Source organism: Notolepis coatsorum, assembly GCF_963971535.1.
Source record: "Notolepis coatsorum genome assembly, chromosome: 3".
Lineage (NCBI taxonomy): Eukaryota > Metazoa > Chordata > Actinopteri > Aulopiformes > Paralepididae > Notolepis > Notolepis coatsorum.
In genome coordinates, this window is record NC_140167.1 from 120382726 (window position 1) to 120400136 (window position 17411).

The window sequence follows — 17411 nt, forward strand, 5'->3', positions numbered from 1 at the left end:
ACGTTATTGATTTGCTTACGCACATTCTTTGCCTTATAAGCGCACCCTACGTAAAGTATTGTTATATACTATCATTGCTGCTAATAAATATTCTTAAACCCAGTTTTGTGTGGAACCGTGTCATTGTGGAGGTGTTCATATCATATACCTGTGTACTGTATGGCCAGTAGTAATGTACATAAGACAGTAGTGGTTTAATGATACCATACTTATTAATACAGTCAGGGAATTGTACCCCTCAGTTACAGTATGTATGTATGTATGTATGTATGTATGTATGTATGTATGTATGTATGTATGTATGTATGTATGTATGTATGTATGTATGTATGTATGTATGTATGTATGTATGTATGTATGTATGTATGTATGTATGTATGTATGTATGTATGTATGTATGTATGTATGTATGTATGTATGTATGTATGTATGTATGTATGTATGTATGTATGTATGTATGTATGTATGTATGTATGTGACAACCTCTTGAATCTGAATCTTGAATCTTGAATATCCAAGACTATTTAGGGACCCCAGTATTCAGAAATATTAAAATACACCATTTTTAGAATAGGTGAATTTATACTGCATGCAAAAAACTGCATGGTTTAGTATAAAGTGGGCATGTCTGTAAAGGGGAGATTTGTGGCTCTACCCATAGAACCCATTTCTATTCAGATATCTTGAGGTGAGAGGTCAAGGGACCTGTGCCATCATTTCACATGATGCCAGTATCTTCATGCCAGCTTTTAAACTGTCCACTACAGCCTCTGACAGACAATGAGGTCAGCCAGGGGAGCCAACTCCCACGCAGTCTCTGAGGGTCAAAGGGCAAACAGGGCAGATTCACCATGACCTCAAGTTCAGCGTTTAACTTGTTGGACTTGTTGAGTCTTCTCAAGCCAAATCTCCTATTTTACCTAATACATTTGTAACAACCAACTATGGACTAAGCAAATAATTTCTACGACAGCATCATGAAACCTCTGTGCGGTTATAAAAAGAAAATTATTTTGTAATGAAAGATTCATCAAGCATTTGAGATTCGCTGTTTAAATGGAATGGATGACAGTGACATGACACACATGGCAGGATATGAGTCATTCTCGTGAAAAAGCAGATGCATATCAAGAATCAACTGTCCAACAGTAACTAATAACCAATGGCTTTACTCAACACACTGCAGTTAAAGGGGAACTATCTTATAAATTGCCTTTTCCAGTGTTTAGCATTGTTTTCTAGCAATGTGGGGTTGTATCAACACTATCTAAGTCGCAAATTCTATTCTTGGCGCATTCCTCCAATTCAGATGAGACAAGGTCCTCCCCCACTGAACCAAGCCATTCTGATTTGACTCACTCGCTGACGTGAATTAGGCACTAATCTGCATATCTCAGCTCCTTCTGTGGTTGTAGCCACCGCCCACAATCAACAATTCGAGGAAGTTAGTGTAACATTGACGTTATGACCAAAACGATCAAGCAGCAAATACGTCCTTGCACTCATTTCCTAATGATATCGTGCTCCACAAGCAATGGGCCAAGTTCGTTTTTGGATTTTTGCAAAGACGAAGGACCATAATGCTGCAGTGATTTCCTGGCTGTTGCTAAAGAAGGGAGCTAGCCTGTACCAAGTCTTCGGGACCGAAATAAAGTATTGAATCAGTAAGTGCATACAGTACGTCGTAATTAGTTAATTAGCAGTAGGACCTCGTTCATTCATCCGTTTGTGTCAATAGTGCATTAACGGTACTCTTCTGTGTGTGTGTGTGTGTGTGCGCGATTTTTTAAATTGTATTATATATGTATTTTCTTTTAGGTTCAACTAACAACTGTTCCTTGCAGCAGTTAAACAAATATATAAATAAACATCAAATATCATTAAAATATCATCAAAGATAATATTGTGATATCTTTTACCATATCACCCAGCATTGGTACAGTTTTAACTGAGGCCTTAGATCTTCTTAATGTGCATATTTCTTTGAGTAGCCTGTACAGCAGTTTAAAAAAATTTAATAAACATAAAATATCATCAACGATAATATTGTGATATATTTGACCATATCATCCAGCATTGGTATAGTTTTAACTGAGGCTTTAGATCTTCTTAACACATCCTGCGCCAAGAACGAGTTCCGCCGTTTTTGCCCGCCATGCGTTGAACGCCAAGAACGACTTATGCCGTTTTTGGGATCAATATTAAATTTTTTCGCCATGGCATTCATAATTCATCCAGCCAACCTCCGGACTCCAGCGGGACCCTGTATGAGATTGCAACGCCTCAATACCGCCGCCTGGTGGATGGTCGGGTGAGTTACACTCTCGCCAAAACCGGAAGTGCCGATCGGTGCGTTGAGGAAATCCCTCCGGCAGTCACATCTTGTTACGGGACTCCAGACAAACACTATAGTGCATTTGGATCGCTTTCTAAACTTAATAATCGAAATGATTTCGGCGTTTATTGTGCCATACAAACCGGAAATGGTTGTAGGAGATCGGCATCAAATAATTGGGATCTTTCTCCTCCAGTCACATCGGCGAACGGTAAGATGACACTAATGTTATTTTCAGCTTGATTGTTTATTCATTTCACTGCAAACCATCTGATCAATATATCAACCCATACTAAATAAAGCCGTTACTGACGATCAAGGAATTATAAACGACCCCCCCCCCTTTCCTTCACGCATGATGAAGCATAATGTATACCGATCATATACATTTGAATTTTTTAATATAGCGTGTATAGGAAAGACATGCCAATCGATAATCAATCATATGCGTCAGGGCCTATAACTCTCGTTTTTGGAATTACTGCTATACTGTCTAAAAACATACTTATATTCTAGACGGACCTATTAACACAACAATGTATGAATGAAAAAATATAACGTTCCCGCATCCTGAACGATAGATAATCGATGTTGAATGGGCCATAGTAATGTCAATATAGCAATAACATTTAAAAAGTTATAGCCCTGCAAAGAAGGTAAACATCTCCATAGGCTTTCAACGGTGGCAGACTGGGTATATTGATGGATATAACCCATGGCGCCCAATGTGTTAATGTGCATATTTCTTTGAGTAGCCTGTTGTACATCAACTTCATCCTACAAATTCAGCTGGGTATCTTGGTCAAATCCATGTCTAATTGTCACAGTGGTGACTGAAGTTATAAATAAGCACAGAGTGGTACTACACTGCTTTCTGTACATGGAATGCAGCAAACCCCGCTGAAAGCTGCTTAGTGAAACACTCGGACAAACGCGGTGGAAACAAACACCAACACTGGACTACATGTTTCTGCATACCTAATAGAGTAAAGCTGAATGGCGCCACTAATGCGCTACTACTGCTTTGATTCCTATGACCTAACGAACGCACAGGAATTTTTTTCATCTTGTTTTTAAGATGATGATTGGGCAGTCGACTTCCCTTAGTAATTTATTTTGATTGAGCCAGTATACTGAGAGGGAGACAGAAGACACAGGAGAGACAGGGCTCAGTGTTTCCCCTGAAAAAAAATTCAGCAGTGGTGCTGTGCCCCTAGGGGGGTCCGGGGGCATGCCCCCCGTATTTTTTTTTATTTTTTTTTACATCTTAAAGTTAAATGCATCAATCTGGTGCACTTTGAGAGCAAAATAAAGAGGCTAGATCTATGATGAACTTTGTGCTCAAAACACAAAATCGACTAGACTGCAGTGCTTTCTCCCTGCAGCCTTTTCCTCAGGTCAGTCTTTTACATTAAGCACCCCCCACAGCCCAAATGAAATGAAAAAAATATATATATTATAATTTCTTTTTTTCTTTTCTTTTTTTTATAATAATTTTTTAATATTCTAGTTCATAGCAGCGGCGGTCCTAATTCAGCAGCGGCGCAGCGCTGAATACATATAGGGGAAACACTGTGTCTGGGGGGGATCGATCCCAGGCCAACAGGCATACAGTACATGTGGTGCCCGCAGCACAGATCCTAACCACCACGCCATCTCTCTGGGAGGCTTCAAGCATTTCAAGTACCTCAGACAAGAGGAACGATGTTTTCAAACTTTATTAATAAAGATGGTAAGTTAGAGCGTTGTGTTCATTTAAGAGACAGTAGAGGTTGACTACTTTGTTGTGATTCACACCCCCAAGTGATTTGGGTCGACTTCACCACTACAAATACAAGGGCTCTCCAAAAATAAAATGAAAAACAGAGTCATGTGGTTCTTCTCATTCCGTGTCACACCAAGTAAATTACAGAGGAAGGGTGAGTTACCAACTAACTCAAATCCAAATGAAAACAGTTGGTCGCCCCTTGGATTGACAATCAAAAGCCATTGCTTTAGCTCAGTCTGTTCTTGCAGTCTGTGCTCTCCCATTAGGCTGAAGAATCTGTCTCCCAGCAAAGCCTATAGATATACACTGGCCATCTGCCTGCCGACGCACTGAGTAACTGCTGAAACTGAGACAATAACGTAGTAAATGCGATCAATGGGTGATTTGTGTATGCGTGTGCACGTGTGTGCGCGCGTGCGTGCGTGTGTGCGTGGGTGTGTGTGTGTGTGTGTGTGTGTGTGTGTGTGTGTGTGTGTGTGTGTGTGCATGCTTTAGGCGTTGATGCGTGTAAATCAGGAATGGGGATTATCTGTAATAATACGCAGTCACTCAGGTTTTAGAGGGAGTTTGCAGTAGGATTACCTTCCCATCTGATAATGCTGAGTGGATTGTCATTATGTTTATAACTATCATCCGTCGTAGTGAGTCGTTTGTGTACCGTGTGTGTTTCTTTTTGCAGAGGGTCAAGTTCACGTGAAGCGGTCTATAAACTACACCAGACCTATAGACTAGTACCAGACCTGGGATAATTAGTCACTGACCGCATTTTGAGCACCTGAGAAAAACAAGAGGAGTACTTTGTTTGCATTGAGATGATGTGCCCGACGTTGAGGTCATTTCAAGTGTCAAGTGGAGCTACAGCAAGATCACATTTTAAACCCTATTCAAATACCATATAGAATCTTTGCCATGGCCTGTTGAATAAACAAAGAATTTCCTTCATGAATTGCCTGTTTTGTTTAATAAAAAAAGAGAAATTGATAAATGAGATTGAACGTTTTATTTCGAGCATCTTGCCCATTACCAAATTATTCCTTAAACCTTTAAAAGTGTACGTTCTTTGGGAGATTTTCTCAGAAATCCATAGCTATAGAATGTTCATCTCTCAGAATATTCTATCCAACTGTTTGTGGGAGAATGCCAAATGTGGGAACACTTGCTTTGGGGCTTACCATGTTTGTTTTCACCCTTCTCTGCCTGCTCTGCGCAGGCTTGGCTGAGCTTTACGCTTGAGCCCAGTGTGTGGATCCAAAACTCTCCTGCCATCTGATCATCCATCAACAAGTTCCTCAACATCACTAATCTTCTCAGGGTGAGAGAGAGGAACCAAGTAACTTCACTTTGAAGGCCATCTAAACTGCCGACCAAGTTTGGTTAAAGTCTCAATTAGACTGTATTAGGCTTTATACAACGGCATGCAAATTTCTCGATTCTGATTGGCTGAAACAGTCAATTTACACGTATGTATTCTTCACAATTCCACGCTCCTGGTCCCAGGACCCGCCCACAACCGAATTACAATCACTCCGCCGTGGGATTTTTAGGAAAAAACAAGATGGCGGACAATAATCTTTAACAAATGGATATGTTGATAGCGTCATAACGACTAAATATAAACCGATTCTGTCACGGCGAATGTCTTAGTTCTTTAAACAATGTTGGATGATGTAATTGATGGGTCATGAGTCATTGTGGAACAAAATAAAAATTGCGCGGATTGATTGATTGATTTGCATTTTTTTCTTTCTTTTTTTTCCCCCCCTTTCTTTCCCCTGACTGCAGAGCTCACTCTATCACACTGTCTGGCACACTCACTCGGTCGCATACACACCCACACACACACACACACACACACACACACACACACACACACACACACACACACACACACACACACACACACACACACACACACACACACACACACACACACACACACACACACACACACACACACACACACACACACACACACACACACACACACACACACACACACACACACACACACACACACACACACACACACACTACTGTCTGCAACGGCGGAGGAGAGTCAGACTGAGAGACATAGAAGCAGCTGGGTGCTGCGCTGTTTTAAGTGAGCATGGCCTATTGGATTGATTGACTGATTGATTGATTGCTAATTTTATTACTGTCCGCCTGGTTTCCAACTGGTTAAGTTTAGGCCCTCTTTCGAAGTTGGTTAAGGTTAGAGTTTGTCTTTAGAGCAGGGCGATAGACCACCAGCCCTGGTTACAAACTCCTTCCAAACCAACTTTGAAAGAGGGCCTACACTTAACCAGTTGGAAACAAGGCAGACAGTAATAAAATTAGCAATCAATCAATTCAATAACCCACGCTCACTTAAAACAGCGCACCTCCCAGCTGCTTCTATAGAAAGTAGGTTTAAAAAATAAAATAAAAAAATAGGGCGAAGAAAACTTTTTTTTCCCTATAGGGCAAAGAAAACTTTTTTTAATTTGTTTTACCTACTTTCTATAGAAGCATCTAAGAATGAAGTTCTATAGAAAGTAGGTTAAAAACTAAAGAAAAGTTGGATGTGTAAGTTGGTTGGATGTCTTAGTTGAAAGACAGTTGGATGTGTTAGTTCGTTGGATGTCTAGGTGAAAGACAGTTGGATGTGTTAGTTTGTTGGATGTCTTAGTTGAGAGACAGTTGGATGTGTTAGTTTGCTGGATGTTGCTGGATGTCTTACTGAGAACAGTTGGATGCACTTCCGAGCTGCTTCCACATGGAGGCAACTTCTCTTTTTTGTTGTTGTGGGAACTACTTTTTGTGGCGGATGGTTTTTTCAATAAATCTTCGATTAATGTGTGTTTATTGTATAGCACAGCCGCGGATTTATAGGCGAGGCGACTGAGGCAGCCGCCTTAGGGCCCGCGGGGGGTCTAGGGCCCGGGCCCGGCCCGGGACTGAATGGAGTTGCCGTTCGTTCGTGGGACTGGATGACAGACTGCATTGCGCCATGCCCCGGGGCCCGGGTCCTATGTTCCCCGGGCCCCCTATGTTTCCCATGTTCCAAAAGGGTTCTATGTTCTCCGGGCCCCCTATGTTCCCCCTATGTTTTCCCGGTAGCGATAAAGGCTCGCCCCAGGCTCGCCACAGCAGTGGATGGATTTAAAAGATAGGGCACTTTTATAGATAATTTATTTGTATCGCAACGGAGTCATGGATCTAGTCGTGCCACGTAGCATTATGTCGAATAAATTCAAATAGAATAAACAAGTCTAAAACAAAGACTTTTAAACGAAGTTTAGCCTATTAAATCATTTTATAAGCGTTCGTTTATTTGTGGTCTGCGTGAGAACACTGAAGCAACAATCTGCAGAACACCAGCCCAGCCCAGCCCTCCCCTCTCCTCTCCTCTCCTCTCCTCTCCTCTCCTCTCCTCTCCTCTCCTCTCCTCTCCTCTCCTCTCCTCTCCTCTCCTCTCCTCTCCTCTCCTCTCCTCTCCTCTCCTCTCCTCTCCTCTCCTCTCCTCTCTTCTCTTCTCTTCTCTTCTCCTCTCCTCTCCTCTCCTCTCCTCTCCTCTCCTCTCCTCTCCTCTCCTCTCCTCTCCTCTCCTCTCCTCTCCTCTCCTCTCCTCTCCTCTCCTCTCCTCTCTCTGTCCCCACGCTGTCAGGCTTGATTGATTGATTGAAAACTTTATTAACAGATTGCAGAATGGGTACAATACAGTACAGCTCAATACACACAATTGTTAAGGGGATGCAGACCAGAGAAAGACTTTCGTCTTGTTTACATCAGGGTCCCCCATTTTCAATTCATCAGGACATTTATGACATACATGACATACAGATAGTCAGTACTGCTACATCTATACATTTATGACATATTACCAGATTTGCAAATACAGTACTGTTTGTGATACAGAAGGAGTCAAGAAAAGGGAGTATATACATTTGACATAGAAACTAATAGGCCCTCCTATTCTTCCCGATTGTAGCCTAAAATAAATTAAAGAATGATGATTGCTGGGAAATGTTGTCTCTCCTGTTGTGCCTCCAGTGCAAAATCTGACTTGTTACTGGAGGACAACAACATTACCCAGCAATCAATGAATCATTGCGTCATGAGACAATTTACCTGGTGCGGAAATTAAAACGAACAGCAGACGTCTGTCTCTTACAGCGAGTGAAATCATCAGTGAGTGAAAGTGAATTATCCATTATATTCCGCAACCATGCCGCCTAAGCCTTACAAACATAAATGTGGCCGTCAAAAAAGAACAGACAAAAAAGAACGGGACGAGAAGAATGCAAAGCTACCTAAATTAGACGCATTTGTTATAAAAGTAACAGGGCCTCGTGCCGACGTTCCTCCTCCTCCTGACCTCCCATCCCCAACAACAACAAGCCCTTCAACACCACCTGATCACCCGACAACATGCCCGACACGGACACTGCCTTCAGCCGCGGTGTGTCAACTACCATGCAGCAGCAGGTAACCTTGGACTGTTGGACAGATAATGAGATTACAGTTTACCATAAACTTATATTTATACATCTATTAGGGCGGCGCCGGCCCAGCAGCCATGGCGCTTATTAATGTAAATAACATACTTGGTTTTTAGAGATCATTTATCGGCCTTTGTTTGCACTTTACAGGCAGTCAGATTCAGAACCTCTCTCATGTTTGAGGCTCTCCACCCCATGACCCTCCAGCATGCAGGAGACGATGAGCTATATGAGAAGGCAAAACGTCTATCTGACCACTACAACAGGGACCTAGCAAATGACTTTGCCACTCAACTCCTGTCATTCAGGGTCTGTTTTAAACAAGAGATCGCTAAGGAGTCGTCAGTGTTCCAACTTGCAAAAATGCTGTTTGTGGATCATCAGTCCGTAACTTCCTCGTTCACTGAGGTGTGTACTGCCATGCTATTATTCCTGACGTTACCTGTGACTGTGGCGACAGCCGAGCGATCCTTCTCCAAGTTAAAACGTATTAAGACCTACCTGCGGAGCTCCATGGGTCAGGAGAGACTGAGTGGGCTTGCAATCCTGTCCATTGAAAACACCAGAGCCCGGGAGTTGGACATTAAAGACATTGTGGAGGATTTTGCACAACGCAAGGCTCGCCGTATGCCATTCAAATAGGTGAGTAAACAAACTGCCCTTTTCTCTATAATAGTATTTATTATCTGTCTGCTTTATATACCACCGCGGCCTCACGGCCAGCGTGGGGACAGAGAGAGCTGGGCTGGTGTTCTGCAGATGGTGGTTGCTTCAGTTCTCACACAGACCGCAAATAAACGAATGCTTATAAAATGATTTAATAGGCTAAACTTCGTTTAAAAGTCTTTGTTTTAGACTTGTTTATTCTATATGAATTTTGTCTACATAATGCTACGTGGCACGACTAGATCCGTGACTCCGTTGCGATACAAATGAATTATCTATAAAAGGCTTTTAAATCCACTGTTGTGGCGAGCCTGGGGCCTGCTTTATATACCGCCGCTGCAGTGCAGAGAACACTCTCCGTGGTGCTGAAACGTTTTTCCTGTTTTATTCCACTATTCCAGGAATTTCCAGAATTGTGTGTGAGAGATATTGGGATCATAGGAGAGAGATGGGAGAGAGACCTGCATGACCAAGCTTGGCTTCACAGTAGAAGAGAGAAGACAAAAGCGATTTGATCACTTTATTTTTTTATGACCCTCCATGCTCCGTGACTTTCCTTATTGAAGCGTTCTTATTAATGTCCGTGTTGCGCACACGTGGGAGGAGGGAGGGATGTCCCGGTGACCCTCCATGCTCCGTGACTTTCCTTATTGAAGCGTTCTTATTAATGTCCGTGTTGAGCAACACGTGGGAGGAGGGAGGGATGTCCCGGTGCCGGGTCAGGTGGTGTGGGTGGGGGGGGGGGGGGGCCCGAGCTGGCCCGAGCTGTCAAGAGCTGTCAATCTCGCCTCAGGGCCCGTGGGGCATTCCAACCGCCACTGGTATAGCAATAAGGTTGGATGAATGTGGCAGTTGTATAAAAGCATTACACCACTTGCAGTCGTGATTTGTGAAAAATAAACCATGCCTAGGGGGGTCTAACGACCACCCCTAGGCATGGTTTATTTTTCACAAACTACTCCTGCGCGTGATGTAATGCTTAACTACATACATTCTGTAGAGGACGCTCCATGTGGAACATGTCTTAACTTTGGCTGCGTTACACCGCATGTCGATGTCAACCTCTTGTCAAACGTTGTGTTGCTTAGCAAAAATGTATCATGCATTGCTCTTTTCCTTCTTGTTCCATGTTGTACTTGCAACGCTCACGGCTGCATTTCTAGCACTCAATTATGAAAAACAAGCGTCCATTATGATCATGCCCTTAGGAAGTTGACTTTCACAGCACCTCTGCCAGCAGATGATTGACCGACTGCAGAAACCTGAACAATCCATTCTAGTGACTCATCTCTACTCATAGCACAACCCAGAAGAGGCCAATCGGTGGAAACATAGTGAAAGTGGGATCAATTGCTGAAACATTAAGTGCTGCTGATCAGTACCAACTATTGTTGACTGTTAGAACCGTCTCTGCCTGCACCTTGTGGAGCATTTTTTAATCAACTTCTTAGAGAGTCCACTGCAGCTATTTGCATATATGATGCTCCTCTCTCCTTAAAGCCAGGGCTGGCCCGAGGGCTTCCGTTGTTTGAGCCAGCTCCTCTCTCCTTGAAGCCAGGGCTGGCCCAATTGCTTCCGTTGTTTGAGCCAGCTCCTCTCTCCTTAAAGCCAGGGCTGGCCCGAGGGCTTCCATTGTCTGAGCTAGCTCCTCTCTTCTTAAAGCCAGAGCTGGCCCGAGTGCTTCTGTTGTTTGAGCCAGCTCCCGTTGCCACAGCTATTCTGTTCGACTATAAGCCAGTTTATTTTGTCGGTTAGCCTGCTGCTGACAAATACTGTACATTGGTTTTTATTTTATATATTTCATTTATTGGCATAGACTGCACAGGCTATTTATTTTTCATTATGCCTATGAGCAGCTTAATCTTTTATAGACTAAGGCTGTACTTAATTTTATTCGATTATTGCAATTTACTTTACCAATTAAATGTCAATGAAGAGGGAAAAACACAGAAGTCAGAAGAGATTTTGTCTCTCAATAGCATAATAATTACAATAATAAAGCCTAATGATAGCATGTGATAAAGGCAGCATAATAAAAATAATAACAGCAAGTTTGAGGAAGGCATATAACAACCCCCCAATCGGCTTCCCTGTCACCCCTCCCCCCCCCCCCCCCTGTCATCGCAAAGCTTTGCATATTTTGATGATAATTGGTGTTGAAGCTTCGAAGCACAAAAAAAGGTATTCGGGGCAGCCCTACTTAACACGCTGTGATATCTCAGGAGGAAGCACAGTGAGGGGAGTGAGCTGAAATGACAGAACTGTCAAATGGGCTCTGACAAGGCAGGGCACAGCCATTACTTTCATGTGAGAGGATGTGTTAATTATAAGATTTGGTTTCTAATATGGAGCCTTGTGGAGTAAGCGGAGCGCTTAAACCAGTAATTAGGCACACATCATTTGACTAGAGCTGGTGTGGAGGCGCACAGAGGGGTGGAGAGGAAGGGGTCGGAGTCTGCGAGAAAGATGAAGCATCGCTGTGGGTGGATTGGTGACTGTAGAGTAGTGTTGTCAAAAATATCGAAGTATCAATACATATCGATACTGAATATTTAAAACGGCTTCAATACTCATTTCCCGAAGTACCGATACTTTCTGCAGTATCGGTACCAGCTGGCTTGCTCCCGCAAGTTGTTGACAGACAGACGCGCTGCCAGAGCCTTGCCCTTCCGCCTCCTCCTCGCTCAGAGCAACAGACACAAGCTGCTGCAGCCTCCTCGTTGGAAACGGGGTAGTTGTGTCGAGTTCATGCGTGTACTGGTGTAGTGGGCTCGGCTTGACGTTACTCCGTTTCCATGAAGTAATAGGTGGCCAGCTAGCTAGCATTAAGCTAACGGAGGAACGACAGCTAACGTTAGCTAATAATAGCGTTGTTTACAAACTGAAGACAGGGCTGCCTGCCCGGCTGTGAGGGGGAGGAGGGAGAGAGAGAGAGAGAGAGAGAGAGAGATTTCTCCGGAGCTATGCTATGCTATGTAACGTTAATAAATGCTCCGAGCATAGCTCCGGAGAAATCTCTCTCTCTAAACAACGCTATTATTAGCTAACGTTAGCTGTCGTTCCTCCGTTAGCTTAATGCTAGCTAGCTGGCCACCTATTACTTCATGGAAACGGAGTAACGTCAAGCCGAGCCCACTACACCAGTACACGCATGAACTCGACACAACTACCCCGTTGCCAACGTTCGGTCGAGCGGAGCCGGAGCCCATCATACACCAGTACACGCGTAACGTTAATAAATGCTCCGAGCATAGCTCCGGAGAAATCTCTCTCCTCTCTCTCTCTCTCTCTCTCTCTCTCTCTCTCTCTCTCTCTCTCTCTCTCTCTCTCTCTCTCTCTCTCTCTCTCTCTCTCTCTCTCTCTCTCTCTCTCTCTCTCTCTCTCTCTCTCTCTCTCTCTCTCTCTCTCTCTCTCTCTCTCTCTCTCTCGTCATAACTAGGAAGGTGCGCTCAGTAGACCTAAAATCTCCAGCAGCCACTCTCTCTTTCTCTCTCTCTCTCTCTGATCTAAAGATAAACAAAGGGTTTTAAAAGTGTATTTATCTTCTCGTATAGTACCAGAGAGAAGCTGAGGAGAATCAACCAGCAACAAAAGCAAAATTTGTTAAAAAAAAATAAAAAAAAATTATAATAAAAAAAGAAATTATTATAATTTTTTTTTTTTTGGTATTGAAAGTATCGAAAGTATCGATACTTTTCAAGGTATCGTATCGAAGTCGAAATTCCAGTATCGTGACAACACTACTGTAGAGTAATGGTGTGTTGTCAAAAGACCAATATTTGCCACAAAGTTCAAAAGCTTATTCTTCAGGTCACGCAATCAGTCAATGTAAATTTTACACTAAATTGAAATGTATTTCCCATTTGTCATCCCCCCCACACCTACTACAGTCAGTCTGTTGTTCTCCAATACCCACATATCCTTGATCAATTCCCTTTGTCCCCTCATCAATCAGTCTCACCTAAATCCCCCACCTTCCCTAACACTCCCGCCCCCCCCCCCCCCCCTTCTCAAGCCAAATCTCCTATTTTACCTAATAAATTTGTAACAATCAACTATGGACTAACCGAATAATTTCTACGACAGCCTCATGAAACCTCTGTGCGGTTATAAAAAGAAAATTATTTTGTAATGAAAGATTCATCAAGCAGTGATGAACAGTGACATGACACACATGGCAGGATATGAGTCATTCTCGTGAAAAAGCAGATGCATATCAAGAATCAACTGTCCAACAGTAACTAATAACCAATGGCTTTACTCAACACACTGCAGTTAAAGGGGAACTATCTTATAAATTGCCTTTTCCAGTGTTTAGCATTGTTTTCTAGCAATGTGGGGTTGTATCAACACTATCTATGTCGCAAATTCTATTTTTGGCGCATTTCTCCAATTCAGATGAGACAAGGTCCTCCCCCACTGAACCAAGCCATTCTGATTTGACTCACTCGCTGACGTGAATTAGGCACTGATCTGCATATCTCAGCTCCTTCTGTGGTTGTAGCCACCGCCCACAATCAACAATTCGAGGAAGTTAGTGTAACATTGACGTTATGACCAAAACGATCAAGCAGCGAATACGTCCTTGCACTCATTCCCTAATGATATTGTGCTCCACAAGCAATGGGCCAAGTTCGTTTTTGGATTTTTGCAAAGACGAAGGACTTTATAATGCTGCAGTGATTTCCTGGCTGTTGCTAAAGAAGGGAGCTAGCCTGTACAAAGTCTTCGGGGCCGAAAGAAAGTATTGAATCAGTAAGTACATACAGTACGTCGTAATTAGTTAATTAACAGTAGGACCTCGTTCATTCATACGTTTGTGTCAATAGTGCATTAACGGTACTCCTCTGTGTGTGTGTGTGTGTGTGTGTGTGTGTGTGTGTGTGTGTGGTGTGTGTGTGTGCGTGCGTGCGTGCGTGCGTGCGTGCGTGCGTGCGTGTGTGTGTGTGTGTGTGTGTGTGTGTGCATTTCATATGGGAGTTGAAGCTGAGCCATTGGCCATTGATTCACTGTCGGGGTTATATTTATTATGGACAGAAGTTGTCAAATCATTACTCAGCAACTGTCAACTGTCTGCACATGTGTCAATAGTGTATTAACGTTACTATTTTACTGTAGCGTTTCTGCGTTTAGCGATTTTCCTCTTTCTTATAAAGTAGGCAGGGGAAAGAACACTATATCGTGGGTGTTCCTATGACTTGTATTCAGCTTACAGCTTCGAAACTCCACTTATTTCGTTTTACAATGTCAAAGCCTTTTAAAAATAAAACTTACAGATGTGTTCCATAGACTCACAGGAATTGTGTAAAATTGCCCAAATAGTGAAAGAAATAGTAAGATAGTTCCCAACTATTGTGCCCCTGTAACAAGTTAGCAGAGTTATAATGCTAAGCAGGAAAGTGTTGCATCAAGTTCAAGGCCATATCATTTTTAATATGAAAAAAAAATCTTTTCAGGAAGAGCACTACGAGCATAACCTCAATATATCTGTAAAATATTACAAATATTTCAGAATTTTACATTTACATTTACATTTACATTTAGTCATTTAGCTGACGCTTTTATCCAAAGCGACTTACAAGTTATGTACGACAAGACAGCAATAAGGGTACAACTGTGAGGTTTGGTTCTTTCCCCACCACAGGCTTCTTAAAGTACTGTGATGATTGGTCCGCTCCTCACCCACTCGCTCTGTTCCTTTAAGTTTTCGGTTAATTAATTGCATTCTCCTCTTCACACGCTTCTTCCTGTAGACGCCGTTTGATTGGTGCTTCCCCAACCCCACGCTTGTCAATCTCATCCCGCAGCTGTCACAGCTTGTCATTAAGCATTCCTTTTGCTTATATATACCCTGATTCCCCATCAAGTGTTGTTGGATCGTTCTGATATATTCTCTGCATTTGCCGTTCCTTCCGTTGCCTGCTGTTCCCTGTGCTTTGCCTCCCAGGACTCTCAAGGAGTATTCCGTTTGGACAACCCGTTTCCCGTTACGAAGCGCTCGCCCTGTTTGATCTGCTCGCTTGATCTGCTCGCTTTACGCACAGCGATTTGGTGAGTTTTTGCAAGACCGTCTTTTGACTCTATCATTTTTCGTGTGTGTAAACACTGAAGAGATCCTGCTTTTTGTTCAGTCTGTCTCTCACCCTTTGCCTGTTTTTGGATTGTTCATTGGGATTCATTATTGTTTGAACTTTGCTCACTGTGTGTATTCACACCGAAGATATTATCACTTGGATTATTATTGGGACATCGCTCACTGTGTGTATTCACACCGAAGATTCTATCACTTGGATTGTTGTTGGGACATTGCTCACAGCAGGGACGTGCACAGGAATTTAGAGGGGCAGGGGCTCAAAGGCTGAAAAGGGCACTGGGCCTGTGCTATTTTTGGGGGCCCTTCTTGGGCGGGGATGGGCCTTTTTATGCTTTTTGGGGGGTTTTGGTGATCAAATATTGAATATTGAACTATAATAATCAGTGCAGGAGCTCACTTATCCTTGAAAGACACTTTTATCACTGACTTAAAAGGCCCATACATCTCCATAAATGTTCAGGGTGGAGGGAATAAGTGCTTACCCTACAGACCCCAAGTCTGTTAGGACAGCAGACTCGGTTGGCACTGCTCAAAACGTACCTTTTTACAATAGCTTTTAAATGAATTATTATCTTTATTTCATTGTCTTATTTTTCTTTATTTCTATACATTTTACTAAAATATTTTATTATAATTTGTATCATTGTTTATGTAGTTTTATTAATCATTTTATTTGTTCTTTTTTAATGTCAACATATTTTTTTAATTATTCAAATGGACTCAAACATTTTCCGTTGTGACGTCACAGTATGATGTCATAATCAAACAATCTAGAACATTTGTGATGTCACAGTATGATGTCATAATCAAACACTCTAGAACATTTGTGATGTGGGTATGATGCAGCTCATCATAGAGTACTCCTACACACGCTTTGTGCCGGTGACAGCAGAGAACGTGGGAGAGCTTCTGGTGGCTGCAGTCCAGCTTCGCGTCACTGGCATAGTAGGAGCGTGCTCTGACTTCCTAGAAGGCCAGCTGTCTCTGGAAAACTGTGTCGGCATCTGGAGGTTCGTGGACATCTACTGCTGCCCTGACCTGAGGCGCAAGGCCCATCTCTTCATCGTGTGCCACTTTGAGGAGATGTTGCACGTCTCACAGGAGTTTGTGGAGCTGTCCCCGCAGCAACTGGTGGACATCATCGAGAGGGATGACCTGAACGTGAAGAGCGAGGAGACGGTGTTCGAGGCCGTCCTCCGTTGGATCGACCACTCCCGTGAGGAGCGTAAAACACACATCCCTTTGCTGCTGCCCAAGGTAACTAATTGTATTACAGATACACAAACATGGTTACAAGTGCCCGAGCCACATTTATTTTTAATTTTATTATTTTACTTTTTCTTGTTTGTCTGTCTCTTGTCAAGGTCATTATGATTCATGTTACTGTTATTATAGTTGTCATCGCTGTTGTCATTGTTATTATTATTATTATTATTATTATTATTATTATTATTATTATTATTATTATTATTATTATTATTATTATTATTATTATTATTATTATTATTATTATTATTATTATTATTATTATTATTATTATTATTATTATTTTTTATTTTATTTTTTTATTATTATTATTGTACTGTTATGTTCTGTTTTATGTATGAAAAGAAAAGAAAAGAAAAGAAAAACATTTATATAAAAAAAATAAACGAATTGTATTAGTGCATTACACTAATTCTCAAACATTTGGGTCCAAACTGTTCCCTAGCAACAGAAACTGTCTACAACCGATGTCTAAGTTGTACCCGCTGTCTGCTTGTCTCTTCCCAGGTTCGCATGGGCTTGATGAGGCCTGACTACTTGCTGAACAACGTCCAGAACAACCCTGTGGTGAGGGACAGCCACGACTGCAGGCCCCTCATCCTCAGCGTCCTGAACCGCCCTGGCTCCGACAGGCTCCCAAACCCCCTGACCCGTCCACGCCGTCCCCAGGAGGTCCTATTGGCCATCGGAGGGGAGAGTGGCGGCAGCATGACCATGGAGGCTTACGATATCCGAGCCGGTGGATGGATGGACGTGAGCGTTGAGGGGGAGAGTCCCCGGTGCTGCCACGGCACCGCTTAT